Source organism: Bacillus rossius (genome assembly GCF_032445375.1).
Source record: "Bacillus rossius redtenbacheri isolate Brsri chromosome 9 unlocalized genomic scaffold, Brsri_v3 Brsri_v3_scf9_2, whole genome shotgun sequence".
Lineage (NCBI taxonomy): Eukaryota > Metazoa > Arthropoda > Insecta > Phasmatodea > Bacillidae > Bacillus > Bacillus rossius.
In genome coordinates this window covers 30,576,609-30,603,658 of record NW_026962013.1, presented here as the reverse complement: position 1 = coordinate 30,603,658, position 27,050 = coordinate 30,576,609, and positions in this window count along the sequence as shown.

Here is a 27,050-nt window from a genome sequence, read left to right as displayed (position 1 = left end):
CAGTAGTGGCTTCCTAAGACAAATCAGTTTGCGACGTTTCGGGAACTGAGATCTGTTCACGTCACCAGACACAAACTGACTGATGACAACAGACTGATGAAATATTCTCTGTGTGGTCCATGCATTTTATGTTTGAGGTAGGCTGATTTTAGATTGTTTACCTGTGTGTTTGTGTCTTCGTCTTTATTTTTCCGTTCTTCGGGTTTTCTCTATGGCATACAGTGTAAAGTAGCAATGGCGTGTGTCCAAAAAAAAAAATGGTTCAAACAAATACTTTCCCTCAACACTTCGGCGAGTTGAATAAAAAGGGGCCCATCAGAGTGAGGCTGACGCCTATCTCACCTCTGCGCTGTTAGAAATGACAGTAAACTAACATACTTTCAAACGAAGAAACTGAATGTTTGCAAAAACCATACGGGAAGCAGACTTTCGAGTTCTGTGTTCCGTTATAAACACAGTAAATACGCATGTTGAAGTAAAAAAGAGGTTTTTTTTTTCGAATACTTACATTTTTTTTAAAGATTTTATAAATACTCAAAGGTTATTTCTGGGCATTCATTTCAAAACGATGATAACTCTTTGCCCATAAATTTACGAAGCTACGCGTAATTTTACTATGACTGCTAGATAATTTATAACCAGTGCTCGTAATAAATTTAAGGCGAAATTGTGCAGACATAGTTCTCTTACAAAAAATTTCACAGCCTACCAAAATCATGACAGATAAAATAAAGACATACAAGTTAAAATGCAGCAGCCTTCTACTGTTCCGATGTTTAGTCAAAAATCAGTTCTACTCTACGCTGTCATATTTTTTCTCAGAAACGCATGAAGTTATTCGTATGTATTTAGGTTAATAATACAAAACTTTTGCGGTGACAATGAGAGACAAAATGACAAAATTTATACTGAGTAAAAACATTATGTTACTATTGATATAAAACAATAATTAACGCATTTTTATTATTTGTGTATACTGTCTAAATACATATATTAATTTTTTCCTAGTTTACGTAATTGGAGACATGAATGAATTTTTCCTCTTTCGTCTGTCAAAATCAGAAACTAAATTTTTTATTTATTTTTTATTGTAAATCCAAAGACGCTGAAACAATGTAACGATTTTAGTTTGCATATCGTTTGGATCAGTGTGATGTCCATCCCCAAATTATGATTTTTTTAAAAACTTTTTCGTCACGTGCGATGCGCTAAGTACCACAACACGCTGTTCTTTCAAGGGGATGTCCGAAACTTACCAGAAATCAATATAGACGTACCGGAAATGTATATATATATTTATTGGAAATCAATATGGCTGTACCGGAAGTCAAGATTGCTGCACAGGAAATCAAGATGGCCATGCATGCCCGGAAATCACGAATGTCGATACCGGTAAACGTGATCGACTCTTGCGCAGCGCAGCATCCCGGTAGTCTCGAGACGTCCAGCAAGGAACGTGTAATTGGGGGGTAGCCTGCCCGTGGTCGCTCGACCCGCCAGTTGGACCGGCAAGGCACTTCGACTGTACCCGCGCCGACCGCACTGTCCGGTGCTCGGCCGACATTACGTTGCCTGCGTCTTTCGGGCCCGGCGGGTGGCTTCGCTGCTGGTCCCGAAAAACTCGCGATACAAAAGTCAGGAGACGACAGAACACAACTTTACAAGCGAATGTTCCTCCCCCCCCCCCACACGATGCTAAGAACTACACCGGCGCATAGCCACAGAGGGCACTCACTCTCCAGCAAACGGCATGAAAGCTCAGTCCACAAATTGGCTCGCTCGAGGAGGATCTCAGACGGATAGCCGGGCGTGCAAAGGGCGAGTCCCCGTCATTTCCGTCTTCTTCGGCCTTTTTCTTTTCCCTCTCATCATTTTACAACACAGCACATGCCGCCGTACAGCGCTTCGTCGGTTGAGTTCGGGGCTTACGTGGATGGTGGCCTGTGCTTGTCCAGTTCTGTTCTGTCAGCTCCTCAAGCATTTGCCAGCGAATTTCGAAGCAACTTTATGTACAGCGTGAAACTGAAATCTACCGAAAAACTTCGGCTGCAGGTTTATCACGACAGAATAATAAGTTGAAAACATCTTCACTGCTTAATGCCTAAAAGTGCTTCCCCAGGCTGTTATACGTCTTCGAAGTTGTAGCTGAACAACAATTTTACTGTACATAATGGAGGAATTATTTTGGATCGATGTTTAGTTGAATGAAGTTCTAAAACCATTGCGAATTTTTTAGCTGTCATAAATATTAATTATTGAAATAATTGAGGATAGTTAAACGTCACAAAAACATGTGGATAATAAAGGTGTAACGCCCAATTATTTTAATGAAATAATTCTGTGCCAGCGACAAATTTCGCGGTGGTCTGGAAAATCATTCAAATAAACATAATCTAGACGCTCAGCATTCCGTCTTAAATATTTGCAATTTAATGTTGTTCAGCTACAACTTCAAAGACGTGTACCAGCCTTGGGGATCACTCCAGACTACAAAGTCGCATTAACGTTTTAAACTTATTTTGTCGCGATAAACCTGTATACGACATTTGTAGGTCAGAATCAGACTCATCCTGGTATGTTCATTTTATTTGGGAGTGACATTCTCTTCAACAACTAAGTCATTAAAAGCGAAAGCAAAATGACACGTACCAGGAATACTGCGGAAGGAATCGTTCCTGGTCTATATAGTATTAAACCTTTCCAGCAGTTGCCTGGCGAGGTTTAGAGAGCTTAGAAAATGCGACTGACCTTCCGAAAAAAAAGGATGGTCTAACCAAAAAAAAAGAAAAAAAGAATTTCCATACCAAAAATCAAGATGGCCATACCGGAAATCATGATTGCTGTACAGAAAATCAGGATGGCCATGCAGGAAATCATGAATTTCTTACAGGTAAATATGATAGCCATACCGGAAATCAAAGATGGCCGTACCGGAAATCGTGAATGTCGTACTGGTAAACACGATGGCCGTACCGGAAGTCAGGAAAAGCCGTACCGGAAAATATTGAATGCCGTACGGGGAATGTGGGCGGCCGTACCGAAAGTCCAAAAACCGGTGTTCCCTGCCCTGCGAGCCCAAGTTTTCGTGCCTCCAGACACCGCTCGTTAGGACCCGCGGCGAACCTCGAGACACGGCGCGTCGAACAAGTAGAGCAGACTGGCTTGTCTCCTGCAGACCGGCGGTGCAGGGGGTTCGCTCTGTTGTCGCTGCCCTTGCACGTTAATTAGTTGTGAGCACCCGTCTGCGAGCGGCGGTCAGGTCACCGCTCCACCGCTGGGCTCCCTCAGCCGAACTGGGGCGCCTCGGAGGAACAGTCGTGCTAGCCCAGAGTTCCGGGCAGAGGTTAACACTGCCACCGTGGAACCGCGGCAAGTACTTACTGTTCACACACCATGCAGACAGCTGAAGATTCACGGGAAGCGATACCGAGTTCACTTACCGTGGTTGCGAAATCACCAGACTCGTCCCGTTTCCGGACATTATTTCACATCGGCGTTAATCTTAAATCTTACAAAAATTGAAAAATTAAGATGCATTGCAATTTTTTTTTTTTTTCGCACGAGAAGCGGCAAATGTTTACGGACTTTTGTAACATCGTTCTGACATTCTGTTCAGGATAATTAATTGATTTAAATACTTGAAACTTTTTTTAGGTTGCGAATCACTGCTACTGCATTCTTCATACATAGGCCTACTGTTGCGAGGGACGTAATACTCCTCCATACGATTGTCATGGTCAGTGGTGCTGGTTGGCTATTGGCTATTGGCGATCACTCGAGCTAGCTTCTAGTTCTACGCTGGTCGCGACAGCAGTGCCTCACAGTGGCGTAATGTGTAACCAGTTTCCATAGAGCCGATTAATAAAACTCGTTGCAATAAGGAATAAAATCCCTTAAAAACGCTGGTCAAATAACAGGAGAAACGAAATTAATTTAACCAAAGCAAGAAAAAAGGCAGATAGTTACAGAGATTAAATATAAAAGTTTAAAAAGCAAGTTCAAACAAACGGCCAAAATTTAAAGCCAGATAGTTACCAACTGAGGGGAAACGTTACTAGATCTAGTAACTTTTCGCGAAATGTCTTTTTTCTTAAAAAATTTTTTAATGGAGCAAAAAACTTAAGTTCGACTAAAAAATAGGAGTAGATGGTGTCTCCCTCCACAACAGCTGGAATATATCTGGCGCTGGGTCGGTTGAATTCATCTGGCGTGTTAACCGTAGGCACTGACTGGTTCAACCATCTTGGAGCCCGGTCATCTCTCTCTCTCTCTCTCTCTCTCTCTCTCTCTCTGTCTCTCTCTCGGGATCTCGTCGCTGCGATGTCGTCGAGACACGATGTGTTTACCGCGAACAGGGAGCTGCCATCATTATCGTGCTAGCCAAACATTCAGGACGAGCGGCTCTGAAACTAATGGCAGGCCTGTTTTCGCACCATGCCCCGAATATACTTAGAATGATAATAAAAAGAACCACCTCGCCAGTCATCAATCCAAATTTAAAACGTGCCTAGATTGTATACATCAGGCGAGAGTTGTAATTAGTAGGGACACGTAAAAAACTCTCGTTATTTTCTGTTCCCAGGCTAAAAGCTTCCACTTATACATAATGAAGTATCATCAGTTCATCGGTTGCGACAAACAATTTTCACCTTCTGCACAGAATGTACAAAATTAAAACAGGGAATTTTTTTATGTATAAACATCTTAGCTGTTGGTATACAGCTTTTAGTAGAATATTTTCATGAAAATGTAACGGAAGTCGATGAACGGAAATGAGACACAAAGATGGCGGACTCACTTGTAGTAACAAAAACCCGTATTTAGTCACTTTTGTAAACATTAGGGGGCATACAAAACGTATTGGTGTGCCAAATAAAAGTTTATGATAGTGAAACTACCCTGGAATATGTTTGATAAAATAAAATATTCATAGTAACAAGTAATTCCAAGTTTTAAAATACTTTAGAAAAATGGTATTAGACAATTGATAATACATAGTTTTCTTCACACGCCCAGTCAATACCGTTAGCCGAGTGGAGTCAAGGCACAATGGTCGAGTAGCCTGATGTGCTTGAACTTCGACAATATGGTACAGCATTGTCGAGCGTGGTCACAACTAAGTTGGGTGACCATGATATTTAGTGACGTCGGCCTCCGTAGCGCAGTCGACGGCCCACCGGGCTCCGGTGCGGGGGCTCCGGGTTCGAATCCCGGGTAAGACATGGGTGTAATTTGTATTGTCTTAATAACAACCTTCAACCAACACTACTATTCCACAATGACTCGGGGTGACTTAAAAACTACCACATTAAGGGGGGGAGATTGTTGGCACACTGGTGACTGTCAAAACTTGCCAATGTGCCATCCATCTTTTAAAAAAAAAAAAAAAAAAAAAAGTGGTAGACCTGGCTTTTGATAAGTTCAAGGGGTAATTTTTTTGTGGTTCAAAACTTGTCAGTGGAAAAAGGTTTTAATTTTTTTAATAAAATATTCCTGAATTATAAAGAATTATGCTTTAAGCAAATATATATATATATATATATATATATATATAAATATAAATACACGATAATTGTTGTCTTATTGCTTTAAATTTATTAAATACATAGCTCAGCCCATTAGATTGGTTATTTCATAATAGGTAGGACTGTTTCATTTAATTTTACTTAAAATCAAATGATTTACGTTTATTAGGAAATTAATGTCCACAAATTCTCATAGGTACTAAAATTACATTTTATATTAGTACAACTATACTTTTTTCACACTTTGTTATAATATTGCTATATAACATGTGCGGAAACTTTATAGTATTAACTGTATGGTAAATTTTAAATAAGATGAGCAGTATTTTAATAAAATTCCTTGTCGAAAATCAAGTCAAAAAGCGGGGTTTACTATTTTTTTCCAAGCCTTTTTCGATTTTATTGGATCCGTTTATCGTATATCGGTCGAGCATTTCTCAAGTGGTGATCTTTCATACATGAGACAACTGATATATATATATATATATATATATATATATATATATATATATATATAAATCAGTTGCCTCATGACAGATATGGTTTGTATGAAAATTTTTTCGGAAAATGAAACATTCGTTCAGTATGAAAGTTCTGATGTCACAGGTTTTCATAACAACAACACATTCTGCATTTAATATTTTAGTGTTTTATCAGTGGTTATCATAAATTTTGTGCATTTTAACCATGACATGTTTTCGTAACATAACATAACCGTTAAAATTATCAAATTGGGACATTACATTTTTTCAGTTTGTAGTAAATTTAAATAAATGCCACAAGAGAGGCACCGAAATATCTGCCGGCGTACGCGCATCGCAAACCAACTACATGATCGTCGAGTAAATGAGACTGACATTCAGTTCGACTCGCTCTGTTGGAGCCTATACATATAATAATGCTTTTGGACGTAAGAAGACGAGTGTCTGTGCTGCGGACATAGTAATTTTTTGAATGATTTGTTAATAGCCCATGACAATTCTTGTAGTTCATGATTTACGAAGTTAACCGAAAATTGACGAAGATCCCTGGATAAATTGTAAACAGTGTATTTCTTAAGTTTTAGATATACATTATTTAACTGTGTGATTGGTTGTGGGTAATACATAACTGTTCCTGCAACAAATGTAACTGTTATAAAAATATGATAGCGAGTCTTTCAGTACTCGCCAAGGATGTGTAAATATCTGACCTCGGAAACGAGTCAATTCATGTGTTTTCATGTTACAAATAAACTTATAATGCGAAATTCGGACACGATATTTGAAGAAGGATTCTTTAAAGTAATTCCGAGCATGATACATATTCAGATAATTTAAATATTCGCTTCTCAAGAACATATCGAAATTTCTAGACGTATTTTACAGTCTTACTTTTTGCGCTAGAATTCGCTGTCTGAATTGTAAACGTTGCTTGCCACCATAACCCACAGATAGTGGCATGAAAGAAATGGGAATTCCAAACTGTTAGAAACGGCTCCGATAAAAGCGAAAAGAAAAAATTAATACATATTTAATTTCGCTTTGGACCTGGTGTTTCGACAAAGAATTTTATTTAAATACTCAAATTTTGTTACAATTAATTACACAATTAGTACTATAACATTCCCCCACACATAAAAATTACACTTGTATGGCATTACTGAAATATTAACGGAAAAATTTAAAAACACATATAATAACACTAAGTATAAGTTTGTATATTATTTTGTTTTTGCTTAAACGACTGAAATAGTATGTACATAAATACTACGAGGGCGGTTTTTTTTAAACCTCTGATGGGGTATAAAGAAGACAAATTAACATAGCATAAAAAATATTTACCACCAAAAGTTTAGCACGGTCTTACTTATTTTTCTAAATATTGGTCAAAAACGATCGAGGCATTTGTCATATCGCTTCTTGATGCCTTCTTCGAAGAAAGTTAGCCACCAGTGAATAGAGATACAGGGCCAGCGCCTGGAACGCCCTCTCCGTCACGACGCCGATGTAAGGCGGTTGGACTAATCGTGCGGCGTACTGGCTCCCACGTCAAGAATTTTCGCAAGAGATGCGAATAGTGGGACAGAATGTGCCTAACTATTAGTCCACCCGCCTCACATCGGTGTCGTGAGGGAGAGGGAGACCAGGCGCTGGCCCTATATCTCTATTCACTAGCGGCTAAATTCTTCGGAGAAGGAAACTATAAGCTTTATTTACGATGTAACAAATACTTCGATTGTTTAGGCGATTATGTAGAAAAATAAGTAGGATCCTGATGAACGTTTAGTGGTAAAATCTTTATGTTATGTATTTTGTCTTATTTTATAGCCCATCGGAGGTTGAAAAAGAGTAGCCCCCGTATAAAGAAGCCTTAACCATATCGAGCTGATTAAACATTGTTATTATGTAATATTATTATTTATTTTGTAATTAAAAAGTAAAAAAATAATAATTCCAGTGATGATATTGAACTACGTTCCTTGATGTTGACAAACATTGTGTAGCTGGTACCAAAGTTTTCTTACTCATACTTTGAAAACATGTTGTAGAAATATTTTGTTTGTCCTTTACATGCTCTTTTCTGCCCAGCGCAGTCAACAACCTCCTTCAGCAGGGAAAAATAACAAGGCGGACGAGATCAAACCAATAATTTCCGACTCACCGGATTGGAAGGGACGAGAAAAGGTAGGTCAAAAGATGTGCCTCGCGTTTTGTCCACTGCATTATTCAGTGATTCATGCATCGCGTGTTCATACTGTACTACTACTGTAAATCATGCAGTAATTGTTCGAACTTGGGATCGCAAGCACATACGGGGACGCATGATTAGAGGAGTTGCTGAAATTTAAAGCACGTGATGCAATTGTGAGGCAGATTTACGGCTGAATTTCGTATATATGTTTCAATTTACTTTTTTACCATGCCAAAACTAATGAAGACCATAATTAATTATTACATTAATATTAAGATCTGTATTTATTACAATTATTGATGCATACATTTGTTAAAATAAAATATTGAGGTATTTAGATTATATCAAAATATTATAATATAGTCATGAAAAACAAGTATCTGTTTTGTAAATAGCCGGTAAATTATTTTCCTCTGTCACCTAAACTAAAAACTGTAGTTACCCCGGGCCATACTGGTGGAGGTAGAAGGCAATCAAGTCCGGAGAATATGGTATGATAAGGTAAGGTCAGATACAGTCATTTGCACTGTTATTGTTTCGACGTGGCTTGTTGCCATAAGTATGCCAAAGAGCACAAATTATTTAGACACATTTTGTAATGAAATGAAAAATTTGTTATATGTATGTGACATATTGTAATTTTTTCAAGAATAATTTGAAATAAAAATTTTGTAAATATATATATATATATTTGTATTTTATCAAGAGCATCATCTCAAATTAAATCATTTATTTCTAAGGGAAGTTATTTGAAAGACGCCATCTGGGTAAAAAAAAATGGATTTTTTTTTAGCAGAGCACTTTATTGAATTGAATTGAATGCCTTATTATTAATAGCGACATACTGCTACAAATAATTTTCGCGTGAAATACTATTTAATGTTTAGCATTAAATTATTTTTCCATCCAAATGAATAAAATTGTAATAATAATGCCAATATAAACTAAATTATGGTCTCAAAATAAGTGAAAACAAAAATATTAAAAGTAGTATATGAATGGGGCTCCGAGCACTGGAGATGGAGCGTAGATTGGGATGGGTTCAGTGACCAACCATGACGTCTCGGCGGCCATTTTTATTTCAAAATCTCTTTAAAATTACTTAAAAGTTACACAAAATTCCAAATTTTTTTACAAAATTTCCCTATATTTAGGAAAAAATATCCGTTTTAAGGGAAAATTCCCCGTTTTATTTACCAAAAATGCCAGAGCCTTGAATTTTTCCCATTGAAGCTAAAATTCTCCATTAATAAGCCTTCTTGCAAATTGCTTGCGACACTATTGACAGCTAAACATTTTGCAAGAACAATTATTAGCACAATCTCTCTTCTCGTTTCGACGAGCATTGATGTAGTTCGAGAAAATCTTGTCACAGTAACGACACGACGCAAATGTTCTTCAGTGGACATCGTTGATGCCAGTGGTACTGTAGCCATTGCAGTCTCCTTCGCTGGCGAAACATTATTCATCGAGGTTTCCTCTGCAGCCAGCATTGCAGACATTAAGGTTTCTTCTGCTGCTATATCCACGCCTGTTGAAGTCTCCTCTAGCGTAACCAGCAATGGCATATGAAAAAAAAACCACTTTAAATGATTACTAGTGCATGTTTGCGTGTAGGCTGTGTATGAAGATCTTAATTAATAAGAGTGATTCTGCCTTGACAATTTGTTCAAATTAGAATGCTCTTTGGACACACGCCATTACTTACTTCGGTGTATGTCATAAGGAAACTATATAACTGACAAAAAAGAAGAATATTCAAACACTTAGTAAACAAGTCAGAATCAGCCATTATTGAGGCTTCTTAAGGCATTCAATGCAATGACGAATGTCAAGGTAAACATATAAATACTCACCATTGCAAGAAAAATTCAAATAACGTAAATTTGTTCAACCTTGTAAAAGGTTTCGAGCGAGCTAGCTTCATGCGTGATTCAAAACACCCTCTGAAATTTTCATCACAGTGGGAAAAAAATGCGTCCATGGCGTCAGCGACAGTGAAATCGACTTTGCAATCTCAATTCCGCGGATCGTTGCTTCCCCGCTCTCTCCGTCCAATCTCTGTGTGGATGTGGAGTGACTACCTCTTCGCTAATTTCCCGTCTGGACAGCTTCTCTTTGAATCTCTCTCTCTCTCTCTCTTCCGCCCGTCCACGAATGTGTCTTCCCGGCTAGCGCTTCTGCGCTAATGGACCGCTCGGAAATTATCTTCAATTACCTCCCACGGCGCGACCCCCCTGAAGGCGACGACAGCGTCTTCCGCGTCCCTTCCCCCCCCTTCCCCCTAGAGCATCCACGCACGACGCACGACTTCCCCCACCCCTTCCTCCCTCCCACACACAGACACACTCGCGCTCAACAGCCCTCACAGAATCAACCCGCTGTTTGAAAACATTTCCAATGAGAAATTTACGACCAAAAAAAAAATTGGTTGTATGTACATTCGGTTTACGGACGATATTTTAACGTGACAATGTCATAACAAAACATTGATGAAATGATTGCATACTTTTATGAATAAAATTGAATAATTTTTATTGAATTATAACTATTTTGTATGGACACAAAGAAGGAGTGAAATGAAATCTACAATTTAATTGATAAATTTACTTTTATTTGCACTCATTAATTCAAATATGTTTATTACTTTAACGAACAGATTATTTTTACTATAACTTTTATACATGTTTTTGCTTTTTAACTTCTTCCAATCTGTGTTATTCTGTTAAGGATAGGACGATGATAGGAAAAGTAGGAAACAAATGGGATTGTTTCAAGTTTAATGTGCCTCGAAAAAGTCAAATCGATGGTTGTTACAATCGAGTGGAAGAGCGTACAATGAGCGTAACGGGACAATGTGCGCAACGGGACACTTTTCGTGCGTGCAGCCGGCGTTCATCGATTTATTAGAAATTGTCACGTCAAAAATGGCTACAAATCATCTAGAATATCTTCGTTATTTCACAAGTATTAAGATTACTTACTTTCAACATCCATTAAAAAGAATCATATTTGAGTACTAACAAAACTGCCAAAAATTTTTTTTTAATTCTACAGTTAAAACTCTCCTTCCACCCTCGTGCCTGTTTACATAGTTTACATAGTTTACACCGATGCCCAGTACTAGAAAGTAGGAATATGGAGTAGTACATACATAAAAAAACAATTATGTACATTTACAAATTTTACTTTGGAAGCCAGTTACTAAGAAATAGTTTGTGTTGCTACAAGAAAGATATCGTATTTTTGTGAAACACAGGGATATTATTTTTTTTTTTTGCCGATATGAAATTTTTTAAGATAATTTTAGTATTTAATAGGAATATTGGTGCATAATTATATATTTTGATTGATTTTTCATTCAAGTATATATTTTTTTAAACCATTGTAAATAAAATCGAAAGTAGTGTGTAATAGCCGGTCCGAGATCAGGATGCAGGTAGTGGAGCCGAGAGCCGGCTCCGCCATCTTGGATTGTGACGTCACGGCGACCATCTTGGATAAGCGTAACGGGACACAGCGTAACGGGACATATCGTAACGGGACATAAAGTAACGGGACAAGTATATCACGGCGGCCATTTTGGATCCGCCATCTTGGATCCGCCATTTTGGATGACGTCATTGTGTTCTAGAAAATTCCGGTGATGTGTTTTCCGCCATATTGGATGATGACGTCACCGTTGCAATTTTTGTTACGGCCGCCATCTTGAAATTTGGACGCCATCTTGAAAATCTTTAATTATTATCCGATTTTAATGAAAAAAATTCCAAAATTCATCAACAAATTAACTTATTCGAATTCTGATTGATTATATCGATCACCGTCCTCGGTTCAAACCCGGTGAGTCCAAAAAAACTAAAAATGGCGACAGGCTCCTTCCTCAACGATGGATGCAGGCAGACTGACTCCTAGCACTTTTTTTCAAAACATATATATCGTCAGCTGGTATGACGACATGTCCGCCATCTTGTCTTCATCCGCTGGAGACCACCATCTTGTTTTCGTCTGCTAGAGTGTGCCGATAACATGTAGTATAATTATCTGGTCACCATACTTTTGTCCTCAACTGTTGACATTGAACATTGACCTTGACCTTTGTCCTTGACCTTGGACCTTGACCTTGAACTTTGACCTTGACCTCGAAATTTGACCTTGAAATTTGACCTTGACCTTGACCTTTGTCCTTGACCTTGCCCTTTAACCTTGACCTTTGTCCTTGACCTTGCCATTTGACCTTGACCTTGAAATTTGACCTTGACCTCGAAATTTGACCTTGAAATTTGACCTTGACCTTGAAATTTGACCTTGACCTTGAAATTTGACCTTGACCATGAAATTTGACCTTGACCTTGAACTTTGACCTAACCTTGAAATTTGACATTGACCTTGAACTTTGACCTTGACCTTGAACTTTGACCTTGACCTTGAACTTTGACCTTGACCTTGAAATTTGACCTTGACCTTGAACTTTGACCTTGACCTTGAAATTTGACCTTGACCTTGAGATTTGACCTTGACCTTGAAATTTGACCTTGACCTTGAAATTTGACCTTAACCTTGAAATTTGACTTTGTCCTTGTCGACCATCATGGACCCGACATTTAATGTTCAGTACATGCTACCAGGAGCGACCAACTGCTGGAGTACGTCATCTTGTGTGTGTACTCATATTATAGAGTACATTTACATCTGGTTAATTTTATTTTAACCTGCTACAGTGCAGTAATCATTTATTACCGAGGTGCCCCCCGCCATCTTGAAATTCGGACGCCATCTTGAAATCATGTAATAATGTAGCTAGAAAAGCGGGAAAAAATCCAAAACTCATCAAAAAAATCACTCATTAACTTACAAATCGAATCGATGGATCCCTGTCCACGGTTCGATTCTTGACCAGTGACAGTTGTAACTAATTATTAAATAAATGTTAGGTTCTGTTTTCCATTACCTTTCGCGGAGTTTATTAATCATTCGCTCTACGAAAAACAACTCAAGTCAATATACCTGACCAACGAATTAAATCAGTGCCGATTAGCCTATTATGAAAGTCTAATTTTTCAATAATCTGAATAACATATAAGCCGTTCATGTACAAAGCCACACATATAGATCAATTGCCTTCAGTCCATGAGACCAAGTCATGACATTATCAGACGTATAGGCTAGTCATTTCAGGACCACATGAACTTCGTAATCCATCGTGACATTTTTATACATTCTAAAGGACCAAGTAACCTTGAAAAATATTTTAGTAACACCAAGAGGTTTTAAATTAGTAAATATTCAATCACTACATTTTGTACTACGCGCAATCAACAAAAGGGAAGCACTGACAACGAAAAGACAGCACCACCAACGAAAAGGCAGCACATTTGGAAGCACCGACAACGAAAAGGCAGCACATTTGGAAGCACCGTCATCGAAAAGGCAGCACATTTGGAAGCACCGACAACGTAAAGGCAGCACATTTGGAAGCACCGACAACGAAAAGGCAGCACATTTGGAAGCACCGACAACGAAAAGGCAGCACATTTGGAAGCACCGACAACAAAAAGGCAGCACATTTGGAAGCACCGACAACGAAAAGGCAGCACATTTGGAAGCACCGACAACGAAAAGGCAGCACATTTGGAAGCACCGACAACGAAAAGGCAGCACATTTGGAAGCACCGACAACGAAAAGGCAGCACATTTGGAAGCACCGTCATCGAAACGGCAGCACATTTGGAAGCACCGACAACGAAACGGCAGCACATTTGGAAGCACCGACAACGAAACGGCAGCACATTTGGAAGCACCGACAACGAAACGGCAGCACATTTGGAAGCACCGACAACGAAACGGCAGCACATTTGGAAGCACCGACAACGAAAAGACAGCACATTTGGAAGCACCGACAACGAAAAGGCAGCACATTTGGAAGCACCGAAAACGAAACGGCAGCACATTTGGAAGCACCGACAACGAAAAGGCAGCACATTTGGAAGCACCGACAACGAAACGGCAGCACATTTGGAAGCACCGACAACGAAACGGCAGCACATTTGGAAGCACCGACAACGAAACGGCAGCACATTTGGAAGCACCGACAACGAAACGGCAGCACATTTGGAAGCACCGACAACGAAAAGGCAGCACATTTGGAAGCACCGACAACGAAAAGGCAGCACATTTGGAAGCACCGACAACGAAAAGGCAGCACATTTGGAAGCACCGACAACGAAAAGGCAGCACATTTGGAAGCACCGACAACGAAACGGCAGCACATTTGGAAGGACCGGCAACGAAAAGGCAGCACATTTGGAAGCACCGACAACGAAAAGGCAGCGCATTTGGAAGCACCGACAACGAAAAGGCAGCACCATCATCAAAAAGGCCGCACATTTGTCATTGGCTCCAATATTCATTGGCTCCAATATTTATTGGCTCCATTATTCATTGATTCCATCAGTCTATTGATTCCATCAGTCTAGTGACTCCATCTGTCATTGGCTCCTACAGTCATTGGCTCCTACAGTCATTGGCTCCAACAACTGTCTTTTGTCTCACCAACTCCAAATATATATTTGGCTAGAATTCTACGAGTCTAAGAGACTATGAGACCACATGGCTACGAGTCTAAAATGATCTAGCTGGTTACGAGTTATACATGGCTTGCGAGGCTACAGAGCTACGAAGTTTCTAGTACACAGGTTTATATGACTGCGAGGATACAGGACTACAAGTCTGCAAGAGTACTTGACTACGAAGGTACTCGTCTACATGACTCCAGTTACCGCATCTGTCTTCGACGGAATTTTCTCTTTTGCTCCAACTGCTCCATCAGCATTATGTTATAAGATTACAAGGCCTCTTGCTTACGTAGCTTCAAGTCTACAAGCCTCCAATGCATCATGACTGCGAGACTACGATCAATAAGGTTACGAGTCTACGCGATTGCGAGTCTTCTAGGTTACATGATCGCGAGGCTATAGGACTACGAAGCTTCTAGAACGCATGGTTACGAGACTGCGAGGCTACAATTCTACGAGGTCCCAAGACATCCAGGCTACGCGACTACGAGCCATGAGGTTACGAGACTACGTGACTACGAATCTTCAAGTTTACGAGACTGCGAGGCTACAGAGCTACGAAGCCTCTAGTACACAGGTTTACGTGACTGCGAGGATACAGGACTACGCGACTTCGAGCCATAAGGTTACGAGATTACGTGACTACGAATCTTCATGTTTACGAGACTGCGAGGCTACAGAGCTACGAAGCCTCTAGAAAACGAGTTTACGTGACTGCGTGGATACAGGAATACAAGTCTGCATGAGTTCTTGACTACGAAGCTACTCGTCTACAAGGCTCCAATTGACACATCTGTCTTCGATGGAATTTTCTCTTTTGCTACATCTACACCATCAGCATTATGTTATAAGATTACAAAGCTACTTGCTTACGTAGCTTCAAGTCTACGAGGCTCCAATACATCATGACTACGAGACTACGAGCCATGAGGTTACGAGACTATGCGATTGCAAGTCTTCAAGGTTACGTCATCGCGAGGCTATAGGACTACGAAGCTTCCAGAACGCATGGTTACGAGAATGCATGACTAATTGGCCGCATGGCTACGAAACTTTATGTCTCTAACTGACTACAATAGCACTATTCAGTGGTGAGAGTTAATTTATTTCATGCAAAGGTACTTGCTGCAAGCAGTTCCACTTTTCAACATCAGATGACGTCACGTTTTGCTTGCAGGTAAAATAATATTTATTTATTTTATGCGGGATGCGGGTTGTTCACTATCGATCGCATAAGAAGAATGGCATCGATAGTCTTCAAGGAGAAGGAAGTTCGTCCTTCCTGCTAGTGCTTCTCAGATTTCTCACGGTCCGCCATCTTGGATTGTGACGTCACGGCTGCCATCTTAGATGGGTGTGACTTTGACCTTTGACCGAAACCGCAGGAATGATCGCAAGCACACGGATTAACCATCAAAATATATATAAGAATTATCAGGAGCACACGGAGAAAACCATCATAATATTGGCAAGAATAATCAGGAGCACACGGAGAAAAACGACACATGTTTTCTTTGATATCATAAAATTACAGAAAAAAAATATTTAGAAATAAAAAAAATTAATAAAAAAATTTAAAATAAAAACAAAAAATACATAAATAGATTCTGCTAGCTTGTAAACTTATCATTGCTGAGCAAAGATAGAGTTCTAGTACAAGCCAGAATTTTATGTATTTTTTGTTTTTATTTTAAATTTTTTTATTAATTTTTTTTATTTCTAAATATTTTTTTTTCTGTAATTTTATGATATCAAAGAAAACATGTGTCGTTTTTCTCCGTGTGCTCCTGATTATTCTTGCCAATTTTATGATGGTTTTCTCCGTGTGCTCCTGATAATTCTTATATATATTTTTGATGGTTAATCCGTGTGCTTGCGATCATTCCTGCGGTTTCGGTCAAAGGTCAAAGTCACACCCATCTAAGATGGCAGCCGTGACGCCACAATCCAAGATGGCGGACCGTGAGAAATCTGAGAAGCACTAGCAGGAAGGACGAACTTCCTTCTCCTTGAAGACTATCGATGCCATTCTTCTTATGCGATCGATAGTGAACAACCCGCATCCCGCATAAAATAAATAAATATTATTTTACCTGCAAGCAAAACGTGACGTCATCTGATGTTGAAAAGTGGAACTGCTTGCAGCAAGTACCTTTGCATGAAATAAATTAACTCTCACCACTGAATAGTGCTATTGTAGTCAGTTAGAGACATAAAGTTTCGTAGCCATGCGGCCAATTAGTCATGCATTCTCGTAACCATGCGTTCTGGAAGCTTCGTAGTCCTATAGCCTCGCGATGACGTAACCTTGAAGACTTGCAATCGCATAGTCTCGTAACCTCATGGCTCGTAGTCTCGTAGTCATGATGTATTGGAGCCTCGTAGACTTGAAGCTACGTAAGCAAGTAGCTTTGTAATCTTATAACATAATGCTGATGGTGTAGATGTAGCAAAAGAGAAAATTCCATCGAAGACAGATGTGTCAATTGGAGCCTTGTAGACGAGTAGCTTCGTAGTCAAGAACTCATGCAGACTTGTATTCCTGTATCCACGCAGTCACGTAAACTCGTTTTCTAGAGGCTTCGTAGCTCTGTAGCCTCGCAGTCTCGTAAACATGAAGATTCGTAGTCACGTAATCTCGTAACCTTATGGCTCGAAGTCGCGTAGTCCTGTATCCTCGCAGTCACGTAAACCTGTGTACTAGAGGCTTCGTAGCTCTGTAGCCTCGCAGTCTCGTAAACTTGAAGATTCGTAGTCACGTAGTCTCGTAACCTCATGGCTCGTAGTCGCGTAGCCTGGATGTCTTGGGACCTCGTAGAATTGTAGCCTCGCAGTCTCGTAACCATGCGTTCTAGAAGCTTCGTAGTCCTATAGCCTCGCGATCATGTAACCTAGAAGACTCGCAATCGCGTAGACTCGTAACCTTATTGATCGTAGTCTCGCAGTCATGATGCATTGGAGGCTTGTAGACTTGAAGCTACGTAAGCAAGAGGCCTTGTAATCTTATAACATAATGCTGATGGAGCAGTTGGAGCAAAAGAGAAAATTCCGTCGAAGACAGATGCGGTAACTGGAGTCATGTAGACGAGTACCTTCGTAGTCAAGTACTCTTGCAGACTTGTAGTCCTGTATCCTCGCAGTCATGTAAACCTGTGTACTAGAAACCTCGTAGCTCTGTAGCCTCGCAAGCCATGTATAACTCGTAACCAGCTAGATCATTTTAGACTCGTAGCCATGTGGTCTCATAGTCTCTTAGACTCGTAGAATTCAAGCCAAATATATATTTGGTGTTGGTGAGACAAAAGACAGTTGTTGGAGCCAATGACTGTAGGAGCCAATGACTGTAGGAGCCAATGACAGATGGAGTCACTAGACTGATGGAATCAATAGACTGATGGAATCAATGAATAATGGAGCCAATAAATATTGGAGCCAATGAATATTGGAGCCAATGACAAATGTGCGGCCTTTTTGATGATGGTGCTGCCTTTTCGTTGTCGGTGCTTCCAAATGCGCTGCCTTTTCGTTGTCGGTGCTTCCAAATGTGCTGCCTTTTCGTTGCCGGTGCTTCCAAATGTGCTGCCGTTTCGTTGTCGGTGCTTCCAAATGTGCTGCCTTTTCGTTGTCGGTGCTTCCAAATGTGCTGCCTTTTCGTTGTCGGTGCTTCCAAATGTGCTGCCTTTTCGTTGTCGGTGCTTCCAAATGTGCTGCCTTTTCGTTGTCGGTGCTTCCAAATGTGCTGCCTTTTCGTTGTCGGTGCTTCCAAATGTGCTGCCGTTTCGTTGTCGGTGCTTCCAAATGTGCTGCCGTTTCGTTGTCGGTGCTTCCAAATGTGCTGCCGTTTCGTTGTCGGTGCTTCCAAATGTGCTGCCGTTTCGTTGTCGGTGCTTCCAAATGTGCTGCCTTTTCGTTGTCGGTGCTTCCAAATGTGCTGCCGTTTCGTTGTCGGTGCTTCCAAATGTGCTGCCTTTTCGTTGTCGGTGCATCCAAATGTGCTGCCATTTCGTTGGCGGTGCTTTCAAATGTGCTGCCTTTTCGTTGTCGGTGCTTCCAAATGTGCTGCCTTTTCGTTGTCGGTGCTTCCAAATGTGCTGCCTTTTCGTTGTCGGTGCTTCCAAATGTGCTGCCGTTTCGTTTTCGGTGCTTCCAAATGTGCTGCCTTTTCGTTGTCGGTGCTTCCAAATGTGCTGTCTTTTCGTTGTCGGTGCTTCCAAATGTGCTGCCGTTTCGTTGTCGGTGCTTCCAAATGTGCTGCCGTTTCGTTGTCGGTGCTTCCAAATGTGCTGCCGTTTCGTTGTCGGTGCTTCCAAATGTGCTGCCGTTTCGTTGTCGGTGCTTCCAAATGTGCTGCCGTTTCGATGACGGTGCTTCCAAATGTGCTGCCGTTTCGTTGTCGGTGCTTCCAAATGTGCTGCCTTTTCGTTGTCGGTGCTTCCAAATGTGCTGCCTTTTCGTTGTCGGTGCTTCCAAATGTGCTGCCTTTTCGTTGTCGGTGCTTCCAAATGTGCTGCCTTTTCGTTGTCGGTGCTTCCAAATGTGCTGCCTTTTTGTTGTCGGTGCTTCCAAATGTGCTGCCTTTTCGTTGTCGGTGCTTCCAAATGTGCTGCCTTTTCGTTGTCGGTGCTTCCAAATGTGCTGCCTTTACGTTGTCGGTGCTTCCAAATGTGCTGCCTTTTCGATGACGGTGCTTCCAAATGTGCTGCCTTTTCGTTGTCGGTGCTTCCAAATGTGCTGCCTTTTCGTTGGTGGTGCTGTCTTTTCGTTATCAGTGCTTCCCTTTTGTTGATTGCGCGTAGTACAAAATGTAGTGATTGAATATTTACTAATTTAAAACCTCTTGGTGTTACTAAAATATTTTTCAAGGTTACTTGGTCCTTTAGAATGTATAAAAATGTCACGATGGATTACGAAGTTCATGTGGTCCTGAAATGACTAGCCTATACGTCTGATAATGTCATGACTCGGTCTCATGGACTGAAGGCAATTGATCTATATGTGTGGCTTTGTACATGAACGGCTTATATGTTATTCAGATTATTGAAAAATTAGACTTTCATAATAGGCTAATCGGCACTGATTTAATTCGTTGGTCAGGTATATTGACTTGAGTTGTTTTTCGTAGAGCGAATGATTAATAAACTCCGCGAAAGGTAATGGAAAACAGAACCTAACATTTATTTAATAATTAGTTACAACTGTCACTGGTCAAGAATCGAACCGTGGACAGGGATCCATCGATTCGATTTGTAAGTTAATGAGTGATTTTTTTGATGAGTTTTGGATTTTTTCCCGCTTTTCTAGCTACATTATTACATGATTTCAAGATGGCGTCCGAATTTCAAGATGGCGGGGGGCACCTCGGTAATATATGATTACTGCACTGTAGCAGGTTAAAATAAAATTAACCAGATGTAAATGTACTATATAATATGAGTACACACACAAGATGACGTACTCCAGCAGTTGGTCGCTCCTGGTAGCATGTACTGAACATTAAATGTCGGGTCCATGATGGTCGACAAGGACAAAGTCAAATTTCAAGGTTAAGGTCAAATTTCAAAGTCAAGGTCAAATTTCAAGGTCAAGGTCAAAGTTCAAGGTCAAGGTCAAATTTCAAGGTCAAGGTCAAATTTCAAGGTCAAGGTCAAGGTCAAGGTCAAATTTCAAGGTCAAGGTCAAATTTCAAGGTCAAGGTCAAAGTTCAAGGTCAAGGTCAAAGTTCAAGGTCAAGGTCAAATTTCAAGGTCAAGGTCAAATTTCAAGGTTAGGTCAAAGTTCAAGGTCAAGGTCAAATTTCAAGGTCAAGGTCAAATTTCAAGGTCAAGGTCAAATTTCAAGGTCAAATTTCAAGGTCAAATTTCGAGGTCAAGGTCAAATTTCAAGGTCAAGGTCAAAGGGCAAGGTCAAGGACAAAGGTCAAGGTCAAAGGGCAAGGTCAAGGACAAAGGTCAAGGTCAAATTTCAAGGTCAAGGTCAAATTTCAAGGTCAAGGTCAAAGTTCAAGGTCAAGGTCAAAGGTCAAGGTCAAGGACAAAGGTCAAGGTCAATGTTCAATGTCAACAGTTGAGGACAAAAGTATGGTGACCAGATAATTATACTACATGTTATCGGCACACTCTAGCAGACGAAAACAAGATGGTGGTCTCCAGCGTATGAAGACAAGATGGCGGACATGTCGTCATACCAGCTGACGATATATATGTTTTGAAAAAAAGTGCTAGGAGTCAGTCTGCCTGCATCCATCGTTGAGGAAGGAGCCTGTCGCCATTTTTAGTTTTTTTTGGACTCACCGGGTTTGAACCGAGGACGGTGATCGATATAATCAATCAGAATTCGAATAAGTTAATTTTTTGATGAATTTTGGAATTTTTTTCATTAAAATCGGATAATAATTAAAGATTTTCAAGATGGCGTCCAAATTTCAAGATGGCGGCCGTAACAAAAATTGCAACGGTGACGTCATCATCCAATATGGCGGAAAACACATCACCGGAATTTTCTAGAACACAATGACGTCATCCAAAATGGTTGATCCAAGATGGCGGATCCTAAATGGCCGCCGTGATCTACTTGTCCCGTTACTTTATGTCCCGTTACGATATGTCCCGTTACGCTGTGTCCCGTTACGCTGTGTCCCGTTACGCTTATCCAAGATGGTCGCCGTGACGTCACAATCCAAGATGGCGGAGCCGGCTCTCGGCTCCACTACCTGCATCCTGATCTCGGACCGGCTATTACACACTACTATCGAATATTCAATAATTTAACTCTATTCTGGGAAAATTTTACAAATAACTTTTACTATTGGATGTACTGGGACAACACAATGCATAAATTCCCTGGTAAGAAACCGAACCCAGTATTACTGCGAACACTATTTTTGTAGTGATCTAGTTGCACAATTGTACAGATGTCTGTATTTTTGCATGAATAGTTCCGTTCCATTTACAAAAAAAATTACAGCGTGGCAGAGCTCATACAAAGATCCACTTAAGTCCGTAAATATATAATAATCTGTAATAGTGTACAAGACGTGAGACAACTTCAGCGATTCGTAAGGCTTGGGGTCCTTTTTTATGTTTTGTATAGGTTGCCTTCAGGGTGAAGTCGGAAACACCATAAAAATTTGGAATGGAATATAGGCTAAAATATGGACGTGTTAATCTTTTTAAATCTTAAGTTTTTGTAAATTTAGCGCGAATAACCCACACATAATAACCCGCACAAGCCATGGAAATAAGAGTGACTCAACCAAATTTTCCACAAAGGAGATTAATCTTTTAACTAGACACCTTAAAAAATTATATTGGGTACCACATTGATGTGCAAATAATTTTTTTTAGCCAAAAATAATGCACAAAAATCAAAGCGTGTCTGAAGACAATATAATTAATTAAATTTTGTGGGTTAACGTTTCATTACCATCAACGTTATAGAAGACGCACGAGGTAGGGAAAAAAACTTTGCGCTGACGTAGCGTTGTGATGAATGTGAGCTTTGAGGGAGGGGAGGAGACAGGATTTCTCAGAAAAACCTCATCAGCTCTTGGTAACGTCCGCCCCGTTTCCCAAAAATCAAATAACCCTGGTTTGACCCAGGCTTGACCCTGGTTCAACCCATTTTACTTGTAATTTTTAAAATTAATTTCCTAGCATAACTATTCCTACTATTAATGTAATTTAATTAATTATTAAAAACATAATTTTTTATTTTCCTAAATATGCAAGATACTATGAACTGATAAATAATTGACTAGCTTAAAATCATCATACTTATAAATATGTTTTTAAAGGCAGGGCTGTGTCTGACATATTTTTTGTTTGTATATATATATATATTATCTTTGAAATATTTGTGCAATAGGAGTGCATGACTTGATGTAAGCTTTTGGACATACGCCATTGCTAAGCACATGTATGTCTGTAGAAGAAAACTACAAAAAACACAAAAGACAATAACACAAATTAAGCAAAAAATTGCTGTTGTCAACAGGATATAAACACCACATAATATTCCATAACAGGAATATGGTCAACAAACAAAGAAAAACAAAGAAAAATGGACTAACAGAACGAAAAAACCCCCACAAATGATGACGACACAAAAATATTGAACCAATAAAATTCAGTACAACAGTTGTATATATAGGCAATCACATGTTTGACTTGAGAGTGAATATTTGAATAGATAAAGCTACTGTATACTGAGCGTTATCCCCAGTTGTGTGTATTTGTGAGTTTCCTGACGGGCTGTGCCTTCTTCCTTTCCAGCCAAAAAAAAGCTCTCAACCTAGAACTTTCCCCCCCCCCCCCCCCCATGCTTTTATCCAGGCCATGCGTTGAAACGGCGATTCTCTTGAGACACATATACTTTTATTTTTCCTTCTTATGAATCAATATCGCTTTTGCGTTGTCACATTTATCTTTGCTGTTACACTAAAAGGATTCAAATGGGCGTGGAAAAGCCTACGCGAAAGAAAATTCTCACGATAAATGTCACGACACTCGAATCAAAAAAAGCTTGGCAATAATGTTAAAAATTTTGTTTTTAAATTTCTATATAAAATGTGAGGTGTATAATTTTGTCTCAAATTTGAGAGCGTCAATGCTATCCATTTTGTCATGATCATATGGAATTCGTACACTACAGGATACCAGAGCTCTATACTAGATAATCTATCATAAAACTTTACAAATTGCTGTAATCACCGAATGCTAGAGTCAAGGTACGATGTTTTAGTTGTCTACACAATGTTTGACTGAAATGAAAATACACACATAATTACTTTTATTTGACAACTTGACAATATTACTGACGCGAGGGAGTAAGATATATTTAAGAAACTCTGAAATGTTGCTAAAACCGTTTTGCTGGAATGAACATTTACGAAGAGCCTGCAGCTAGTGCCTGACTGCCGAAACATTTGATGAAAGTATTTTCCACACTCATAAAGTACGAGGTAAATAAATATTCACAAATTAAGCAATTTTACTGGTTCTCAATTTTGTTTGGTATCAGCACCACAAAGAAATAGCAAGCAATCTTTACAGGACAGAAAACCAATATGCCATACTTGGAACTTTTAACCATTGCGGATATACTTCCCACTACCCACATCATTTGTCTTCTGCAAGCTTACGCTATAGTAAATTTATGGAAATGTAAAGGCTTTTGGAACAAACCTTTGAAAGTAAATTATACCTACTTGTAACGTTAAATAGTTTTGTAAAACTTAATTTTTTAAGCAACTTCAGGTACGAGTGTTTGTATATGGTTAGTCTATGTATACATTTGAAATGATAAGTTAATTAACTTATTATTTATGGTCAATTAATGAATATTTTCTTTTAGTTTTCGAAGTAATACTCCTTAGTTAACTTCAGTTTAATTTTGTTGTAGATTATAGATTCTGTTCTTGTTTATATATCTTTGTTTTTAAATTTTATATTTTTACTGTGTACTTTATCTCTGTAATAAAACAGACCGCTATTTAACAGTATATTTTGAGATAACTATTATTTAACTATACATTTTCCCCCGTAATTTAAGTTTGAGCTATTTTCTTAGTTATATCTATTTTTTAAGTGATCACTTCCTTGATTTATATTTATTGTTTATTTTTATTTGTAAAATAATAAGATTTATTTTTAAAATCTGTGTTTAAGTGTTAAGACAAGGCCGTGTCTAAGCATGAAATTAAGCACATGTAAAAATAAGACAAATAAAAATAAATAATTTTATAGACCTAAATACGCAGGTAGCCCAAAAATTAGTAAAATTAAGAACGGGCAAAAGTTTCAAGGCAACAGGCGCTCGAAAGACATTTTTTTGTCATATAACGATTTAAAAGTAGACAAATTCTAAGTATTTAAGATGTTGAAGTAAACGTGAACCAATTCTCAGAACGTCGTACGGCGTAAGGTCAAATGTGTTACGCACAGGTTGTCTTCTCTGTGAAGTTGAAAACACGACTCGGTTTGTAATTGAATTAGGTAAATTATGGACTTGAACAAATTTTCAAAACGTAAGACTAGTTAAATTAGGCTTGAAGTAAGTTCAGCTAAACCCAGGAAAAAATTACAAAGCTATTTTTTGAATTCAGTAGCTAATCTAAATTGGAAACTGTATGACAACATTTCAATGCCGTATGAAAATATTTAACAAAATCTTTTCGCAAATATACCTGCGTGTGTCTGCACAACCAAGAGAGTCAGTATTAATTTAAATAAAACATAAAGTAAAATGGCGTGACCTGTTTGCGTAGACAGTGCTGAGCGATAGATTTCCCATATTTACAAGCATTACTTCCCATTCGTCTTACGGTTTCCACGGCTTCATTTATCTCTCGCTTCACCCATTCACTTCCGATGCTTCAAACCAGGAGGTAAAGCCTCTTTTTTACTTGGTGATCGCCTCTTCAGATTCTAAGCATTCTCCTGGTAGAGAATAATGTACGTGTGCGATACTATCCAGAGAGCGGACTTAGTCTGTTCTCGTCGGTAAGCTTTCCCAGAAAGTTTGCATGTCAAAACGTCCCACTCGTGTGTGTAGAGGCAAGAGAATTTGGCGTGTATAATTGGAGCACATATATTTTAAAGACCGGAATTTAACTTTTAAACACGTGAAGCACATATTTTGATACCAGTCCTCTAAACAAACCGAATAAAAAGTAAAATAACCTAAACGTGTGCAATTATAGTCTTAAAAATAAAAAAAATCCTCGGATCTTGATGTTTGTCGATAAGCACGTTAAACTGTGTATGTGTATGGGTAGTTTTATCTATCCTGCAAAGAAAATAATACGTGAAATGTATTTTTTTTTTAATTTTGTTGTTATCTTAATAACGCTCTCATCGTTGTGTCAGTAATATGTTAAGGGGAGAGTTACAAGTCAGTAAATATAAAAATAATTTTACATTAAAAAAACCCATACACATTCAACTGGGATAAGAATCGAGAGTCCTCCGCGTAAATTATTATGCTTGAACCAACTGCATATCGGAGGTTGGCACTTAAAAATTACGAGGATTATTTGCGGGATGATTCGGAAAATAGCACTGTCTTGGAGGAACCGTTGCCTTAAGCCTGATCGTGAATAATCTTGCAAGGTGAAAGACACCCATCTTTACCTTTGCCGGAAGATCACGAAGATCGTTATCTTCTGCAGTGAGGGGACGTGTAACGGAAGCACATTCCGAAACACAATCGCGGCACGTGCCTCGTTACACTATAATTTTTTTGACGTGACAACGTCTAATAAATCGATGCACGCCGGCTGCACGCACGAAAAAGTGTTCCGTTACGCACATTGTACCGTTACGCTGTCCCGTTACGTACGCTTGCACCGCATATATCTCTCTTCCACTCGATTAGAACAACCATCGATTTGAATTTTTCGAGGCACATTAAACTTGAAACATTTCCATTCGTTTCCTACTTTTCCTATCATAGTCCTATCCTTAACAGAATAACACAGATTGGAAGAAGTTAAATAGCAAACATGTATAAAAGTTATACTTCGTTAAAGTAATAAACATATTTGAATTAATGAGTGCAGACAAAAGTAAATTTATCAATTAAATTGTAGATTTCATTTCACTCCTTCTTTATATCCATACAAAATAGTGATAATTCAATAAAAATGATTCAATTTTATTCATAAAAGTATGCAATCATTTCATCAATGTTTTGTTATGACGTTTTCACGTTAAACTATCGTACATAAACCGACTTTACAGACAACCAATTTTTTTTTGTAAACGGAACAGAAATATTCATGTAAAATTACAGATACTTGTAAATTTGTACATTTATAAGAAAACAACTATATAACTAACACAATAGTGTTCACAGTAGTACTGGGTTCGGCTTTTTACCCGGGATAATTGCTTTGTGTTGCCAATAGTACCACCAATAGTTAAAAGTTATTCGTAAACCGTTTCCTGACTAGCTTCCCAGTAGCTATTAACCGTGCACATTAATAAGCGTAAAAATAATTTTGAATTTTTTATTATAATTATTTTGGTTTTAAATAATCATGCTTGAATGGAACACCAATTAAAATAAAAATCATGCGCTAATGTTTGGAGGAAATACTCATTATTATCTCGAAAAAAGTACTTCAGATATGCAAAAAATAACCAGAGTCACGTATTGTACATTGTTACAATATCTTTCTTGTAGTATTAAAAACTATTTCTTTGGCCACTGTTTTCCAAAAGAATCTTTTGTAAAATTACACAATATTTTTTTCTGTGTGCAAACTAATCAACACGCA